The sequence below is a fragment of the Lepus europaeus genome, chromosome 11 (assembly GCF_033115175.1).
Source record: "Lepus europaeus isolate LE1 chromosome 11, mLepTim1.pri, whole genome shotgun sequence".
NCBI classification, from domain to species: Eukaryota; Metazoa; Chordata; class Mammalia; order Lagomorpha; family Leporidae; genus Lepus; species Lepus europaeus.
In genome coordinates, this window is record NC_084837.1 from 47651133 (window position 1) to 47659201 (window position 8069).

General features: G+C 39.3%; 1 pseudogene; it reads left to right on the forward strand.

Moving 5' to 3' along the window:
• The first annotated feature begins 4809 nt into the window (after nt 1-4809).
• Nucleotides 4810-7618, forward strand: LOC133770471 (solute carrier family 2, facilitated glucose transporter member 3-like; annotated as a pseudogene).
• Nucleotides 7619-8069: the final 451 nt, after the last annotated feature.

Here is an 8069-nt window from a genome sequence, read left to right on the forward strand (position 1 = left end):
ATTCTCACAATGAATAAAAGAACTATAAAGATAGCTGGACGCAAGTATACATACTGATGTCTCTCTTGAATCATTTTCAATAGAAACACTCTCCTATTTAGAGTTACTGTGGTTGAAAGTTTCCTTTCTCTATTAGAAGAGAAGTTGTCCTCCACATCAACAAACCTGGGAAAACCTTTCCCAGGAAAAAGGAAATAAAGAGAAGGCTATTAAGGCCCACTCATTATTTATGCCAAGGCAGGGCTCATGATACATATGAAATGTAACTTTGTTCTCTGCAGAATTGAATCCAGAAACATTTCAAAATCTCTACATCTCCAGCAACTCTATGAAGGTGGGTCAGATGTCATGACTTTCACACAAAACAGTCTATAATATTGTAAAACATAATTTTATAACTTTGCTAAAAGAATGAAATATCTTTACCTCATAAAGAATGAACTTGTTTTCCAAAAATAGGAACAAAGTATCTGTTCATGGAACTTGCAAGAATCATAGATTATATATCCAGACAATTATTTATGAATACTACTTCTTGATGGGCCAGTGTGGTACACTGGTAAAGTCCTTACTCTATCCTAAGATACTTAAATTCTACTTTCTGGAATCTGCAAATGTTATCTCACATGACAAACAAATTCTGTAGATGTGATCAAATATATGACTTTCAAGTGAGGAGATTTTCTTTCATTTCTGTTGGACTCTCACTGTGAAGGAGGCAGAGAGAATTTGCTATAGAAGAGATGATATGAAGATGCTGCTAATTATGCAGTTGGAAGAAGGGACCATGGACCAAAGAAGGCAAGGCATGTATCTCTAGAAGTGGAAAAAGGCAAAGGAACACATTCTTCTATAGAGACCCTTAAGGAACACAACCTTGCTAATACCTTAGTTAGGTATCAGTGGATTCCACTTGGAACTTGCAACCTCCATCAAATTAAAAGAATATACTTCTGTTCTTTTAAATCAATAAATCTGTGGTAATTTAAAATCAAAACAAAATCCCCCAACCAAATGGGAACTTATGGAGGACCAAAAAATTTGGAGATAAGAAAAGGAATTACCAATGTCTTTTCCCAATGTCTTCAAACTTGAATAGGTACTCCCAGGGCATAGCCTGATCCCCTCTCACTGCATTGCATCTTATATACTGTAGAGCATGATTGTTCGGCTGCCTTTTTTCTCCACCAAACAGAACATCCACAAGAAGAACGTTTGTATCTGCTTTGTTCATCTGTACCCCCGAAGTCAAACATGGTGGCTAACATGTGTAGCATCAAGAAATACTGTTGAAAAGATGAGTAAATGAGAAAATGAATTAATAAATAATTTGGGAATGGGGCCAATGGAGAAATGATGTGAGACAACACAAGAGAAAAGAGCATTGCTTCTCACACTTATCAAATTGTTGGTCAGCATAAGGAAGAATAGTCAACAGCCTCAGAAGACTGTTTCATGTTCCTCTTAATCATCTGTTGCTAACATTTAAGAAGCAAAGTGCTAAAAGTCAGACCCCATGAAGTCAAAGTTTTCTACAATTCATAAACTTTAAAACAAACTGCAAATAATAAAATGTAAATATTCATACATGAGCCTAAGATAAAACCAATTTAAACCTTTTAAAATAATTCACTTAACTCGTTTTATAAATTGTAATTAAATTATTTTAATTGTACAGTATATATTATTATTGTGTTACTATGTGTTCTAAATTATGATTTTTAGTAAGAGATTACAACATTTGCAGTAATAGTACAACTTTACAGAAGTAAAGAATCAAGAGATTTCCAGAAAGAATTTGTTTCTTTAGAATGGAAGTCCTTTACATACCCCAAATGGCTGTGTTTTCTTTCTCCACACAGCAACAAAGACCAACAGTATTCACTAAAACTTCACTTTTTTGATAACCAGCATTTCTCTCTGAAACACACTCATACACATAGAAATGTACAATTCTGCTTTAGTGCACCTAAATCACCTTTCTGCTATGGTTATTTGTCTAGTGACTTGTTTCATGCAAAGATAAATATCGCTCAGTAATAAACATTAGATTTTTTCCTTCTTAATCATTTTGACCTAACGTATATGAAAACTCTGTGCTTGTAAAAGTTTTCACTGTATATATACATTTCAGCCATAGCCCATCTAATAGAAATGTATCCCAAATGAAAGATTTCCTCTAAACATACGGTTATATCCTGGGACATTCTGCACCTGTTAATCTGAAAGAAAAGTTGATCTGAAACTTTATTTTTTAGATTTTTAACTTAGCAGTTTTGTGCAGCTGTTCAAACTAATATGCTAATATGAAAATCAAATATTGTTTATGCAGAAAGGGAATTAACTTTTATAATAACACACATTTCAGAAATTCCCCATGTAGATAAATATTGTTTTTCCCCATATTTAGATTCCCTTTACAGAGATTTGTTCTGTGTCACTGAGTTCTTCTTGTCTCAAGTTTGGAGCTATAACTGAATATGCAAATAAACTGGAGCAGCAGAATTGTTCACTGGAAAACAATACTAACACCAACACCAATTTTATCTTACAAAGAATTTCTCAGAGTTAGTATACACTAGTGTGTAGTTTAGTATAGTTAGAGGCCGAAGTAAAAAAATTCTAACTGGACATTAATGTATGCATTTATTACTATCAAAAAGGTACATAACTAAATGTTATAAATTTTCACTTGCATGTATATATAAAAGAATGCCTGCCCCAGTATATCACAATGAATGTGAAGATGTTTCCAGAAAAAATCCAAGTTCAAATATTTCCAATCCTCAAGTAGCAGTGAAGAATATGTAGACAATTGCAAGTTTAAAACTTTGTATTTCATATTATTAATACAAATTGAAAGATTTTATCTATAAATTTATTAATATTTACTCCATAGTCTCCCTAGGAAGGAAACATAATTTCTGTCCTAATGTATACTATAAAGATCATATGTCTAAAATTATTTCATCAAATGATTAATGGATACACATATGTGGTACCTATATGCAATGGAATACTCCTCAGACATAGCAAAGGATGAAATCGTGCCACTGACAACAACATGGAAATCATTAGGTTAAGTGAATAAGAAAGAAAATACCACATAATCTCACCCATACGTGGAATGTAAAATACTGATAATGTCATCGAAGTCAAGAGTAGAATGACAGTTTCCAGAGGGAACCATCCCCAGGGAGGGAGGTATGAGAAAATGTTGGCAAATGGTACCAAGTTATGGCTAGATAGGATGAATAAGTTCTGGTGTTCTATTGAACAGTAGCATAATCATGTATAGTATTTATGTATTGTATATTTTTAAAAATAATCTAGAAAAAGAATTTTGAACTTTACCAAAAAGAGATTATAAATATTAGAGACATTAGTATCATGAATATAGTATAATGTATATGTGGATCAAGACATCACATTACACCATAAATATGTACAGTTTTTATGTACTAGTTAAAAATAAGAATAAAATAATTTCAAATATTTAGATAAGAGTTTCATTTCTGATCATTGAGCTCAACCCTATTACCACAATTTCTTCACTCTAAACTGCACATATTTTGCTATGTTTTAACATTTATATACAATTTATATTCAGTGACATTTGATAATTTGACAATTTTTTCCTTTCTTATTAGTGATACACAATAATGGTGCAATAACAAGTGATAACATCTTAGACTGAGAAAATGTCAAAACTGACAACATCAAAGAGAAACAAATATTTATCTGCTTTATCTTTCATTATGTTATGCAGCATACACAAAAAATAATCATAAACCAGTTTAACTATTAAGAAATTATAACCTGGCATTTCATATGAAGAAATCAAAATGAATGTTGAATGCTTTTTTGTGAATTGTACAATTCACTTACACAGAGAAGGTAATCACATATAAATATGGAAGATCTGTAGAGAAATATCTAAATACTTTCAGCTATTAAATTTGGAATAACGTTCCCATATATTTCTAAATGAAAAAAAAAATGGTCTAGCATGGAAGTGGGGTAAGCAAATGTTTGTGCTTCTGGCATTCCATATTAGAGTTGCTGGAGTCCTGGTTGCTCCTCTTCCGGTCGTGCTCCCTGCTAATATACCTGGGAAAGCAGTGGAAGATGTCCCAAGTGCTTAGACTCCTCCCACCCAAGGAGAAACCTGGGTGGAGGTCCAGAATCCTGGCTTTAGCCTGATCTTGTCCTGGCCTTTATAGTGATTTGTGGAATGAACCAGCAGATGGAAAATCTTTCTCTCTGCCTCTCTCCCTCATTCTGTCTTTCTGCCTTTCAAATAGATCAAATAAATCTTTTTAGAAAGAAAAGGAAATAAGCCTATATGATTCTTTCCTTTTGCCACCAAAACATTCTTACAGTTTAACACTTATCTATAGGTCTAAAAATCATATTGTAGGGTAGTTTGTACATAGGAGGAATGTATGATGCTTATTCAGAAAAGTATTATTGTAACACAAGCAAGTGTGAACAGGTAAGTAGACATCAACCTGTACCATAAAATTTTAGAAAATGATGAAAAGCTTAAATTTACTACTAACCTATGCCTAACTCTCCTTACCACATTGTCTCAGATGCTCAGTCCAAGTGGTTAAGACATTACTATTGAAATGAGATGGAGGATTGCTGTCAGGGTGAGGGAGAGGGTTGTGGAGGCTCCCTTCCCAGCTGAAGAGAAACAAGCTGCCAAGAAGGACACATGAAGGTTCTGTGGACTGGAAGACATGCCTCTGGAATCCCACACCTGCAGCTTCCTTAAAAGATCTGCAAAAGCCTTGAATTTGGGCCATGGGAACTACGAAGATCACTCCGCACCTGATCTTTGCCACCACAGTGGCCACCACTGGCTCTTTCCAGTTCAGCTACAACACTGGAGTCATCAGTGCTCATGAGATGATCATAAGGGACTTCCTCAACTACACGTTGGAAGAGAAGTTAGATGAACCTCCCAGTAGGCTGCTGCTCACAAATCTTTGCTCCTTGTCTGTGGCGGTCTTCTCTGTTGGTGGCATGATTGGCTCATTTTCTGTTGGACTCTCCGCCAACCATTTTGGCAGGTGCAATTTAATGTTCATTGTCAACCTATTGGCTGTAATGGGTGTCTGCCTCATGAGGTTCTATCAAATATCTGAGTCAGTGGAAATATTGATCTTAGACCACTTGGTTATTGGCATCTTTTGGAGTCTCTGCACAGGTTTTGTGCCCATGTACATTGGAGAGATCTTTCCCACTGCTCTATGAGGGGCCTTTGGCATGCTCAATCAGCTAGGCATCATTGTCATGATTCTGGTGGCTCAGATCTTTGGTCTGGAATTTATCTTGGTGTCTGAAGCCCCATAGCTGGTGCTGCTGAGCTTCATCATCATTCCAGCCATTCTGCAAAGTACACCCCTTCTGGTTTGCCCTCAAAGTCCTAGATTCTTGCTCATAAACAGAAATGAAGAAAAGCATGTCATGCAAATCCTGGCTGTGGAGCACCCAGGATGTGGCCCAGGATATCCAGGAGATGAAAGATGAAAGTGCTAGGATGGCCCAGGAAATGCAAGCCATGGTGCTGGAGCTCTTCAGGGCACCCAGCAACCAGCAGCCCATCATCGTTTCCATCGTGCTGCAGCGTTCTCAGCAGCTCCCTGGGATCAACGCTGTGTTCTGTTACTTAACAGGGATCTTCAAGGATGCAGGTGTTAAGGAGCCAATCTATGCCACCATCAGCATGGGGGTTGTGTTTTTTTTTGTTTGTTTTGTTTTGTTTTTTATTTTTTGACAGGCAGAATGGACAGTGAGAGGGAGAGACAGAGAGAAAGGTCTTCCTTTGCCGTTGGTTCACCCTCCAATGGCCGCCGTGGCTGGCATGCTGCGGCCGGCACACCGCGCTGATCCGATGGCAGGAGCCAGGTGCTTCATCCTGGTCTCCCATGGGGTGCAGGGCCCAAGCACTTGGGCCATCCTCCACTGCACTCCCGGGCCACAGCAGAGAGCTGGCCTGGAAGAGGGGCAACCGGGACAGAATCCGGCGCCCCGACCGGGACTAGAACCCGGTGTGCCAGCGCCGTAAGGCAGAGGATTAGCCTAGTGAGCCGCGGTGCTGGCCAGCATGGGGGTTGTTAATACTATCTTCACTGTTGTTTCTGTGTTTCTGGTGAAAAGATCAGGAAGGAGAACTCTACATCTGATAGACCTCAGACGGATGTTCTTTGTTCAGTCCTCATGACCATTTCTTTGTTGTTTTTTTTTTTTTAACTTTTATTTAATCAATATAAATTTCCAGTGTACAGCTTATGGATTACAATGGCTTCCCCCTCCCATAACTTCCCTCCCACCCGCAACCCTCCCCTCTCCCGCTCCCTCTCTCCTTCCATTCACATCAATATTCATTTTCTTTTTTTTTTTTTTTTGACAGGCAGAGTGGACAGTGAGAGAGAGACAGAGAGAAAGGTCTTCCTTTGCCGTTGGTTCACCCTCCAATGGCCGCCGCGGTAGCGCGCTGAGGCCGGCGCACCGCGCTGTTCCGATGGCAGGAGCCAGGTGCTTCTCCTGGTCTCCCATGGGGTGCAGGGCCCAAGCACTTGGGCCATCCTCCACTGCACTCCCTGGCCACAGCAGAGAGCTGGCCTGGAAGAGGGGCAACCGGGACAGGATCGGTGCCCCGACCGGGACTAGAACCCGGTGTGCCGGCGCCGCAAGGCGGAGGATTAGCCTGTTGAGCCACGGCGCCGGCCAATATTCATTTTCAATTCTCTTTATATACAGAAGATCAATTTAGTATAAAGATTTCAACAGTTTGCACCCACATAGACACACAAAGTGAAACATACTGTTTGAGTACTAGTTATAGCATTAAATCAAAATGTACAGCACATTAAGGACAGAGATCCCACATGAGGAGCAAGTGCACAGTGGCTCCTGTTGTTGACCCAACAAATTGACACTCTAGTTTATGGCGCCAGTAACCACCCTAGGCTCTCGTCATGAGTTGCCAAGGCTATGGAAGCCTTCCAAGTTCGCCGACTCTGATCATATTTAGACAAGGTCATAAAAGACAGAGTGAGGATAGTAACCAATGATCCTAAGAGTGGCATTTACCAGGTTTGAACAATTATACAGCATTAAGTGGGGAAGAGGACCATCAGTACACACAGGTTGGGAGCTTAGCACCTTTCTTAGCTCCTCTAATAATGACTCTGTCCTTTTTTCTAGACCCTGTCTAGCGTACTTGGGCCTCATTCCTTTGTAACCATTTCTTTGTTATTAAAGGATAAGTATGATAAAACGAGCTTAGTCTGTATTACCACCATCTTGATCTATGTGGCCTTCTTTGAAATTGGACCAGGCCCCATTCCTGGTTTATTGTGGCTGAACTCTTTACCCAGGGACTGCACCCAGCTGCAATGGCTGGTTCCAACTGGATATCCAACTTTTTGATTGAACTGCTCTTCCCCTCAGCTGCATACTATTTAAGAGCCTATGTTTTTGTGATCTTTACCGTCTTCTTCATTGCCTTCTTTATCTTCACCTTCTTCAAATTCCTGAGACCTGAGGCAGGACTTTTGAGGATATTACACAGGCCTTTGAAGGGCAGGCTGTGGAAGCCAATTAATTGGGAAAGGGTCCCACAATGGAGATGAACATTTTAAATAGTATGACTGAAGGTGCAGTGTAGCCCACACTTGAGAGTACAAATGTGTGTGAACTGTCCCTTTGCTCTGGGTAGAAGTAGTTTATGATGATTTGTTTCCTGTGTTCCTATAGTCTCTTTTTGGATAGAATATACTAAAAAACTCATCCTTATACACATAAATAGCACTGCCTACACTGGGTGGAATTTGCATCCAGAACTTTAGAATTCTGGCTCATCTGGCTACCTTTTTCTGATGGAGAGGGGGACAGAGAACTTCCTAAATCTTGAGGTTGAGGGTGGAGGGCTCTGAATCTGCCTCACTCCAGATTCAGACAATGAGAGTGTGAGATCAGGGCGTTTGGCCTTCTGGGGACCCTGATTATAGGGAGAGAAGGAGGCCTCCATTGACAAGGATAATAAACAGACGAAA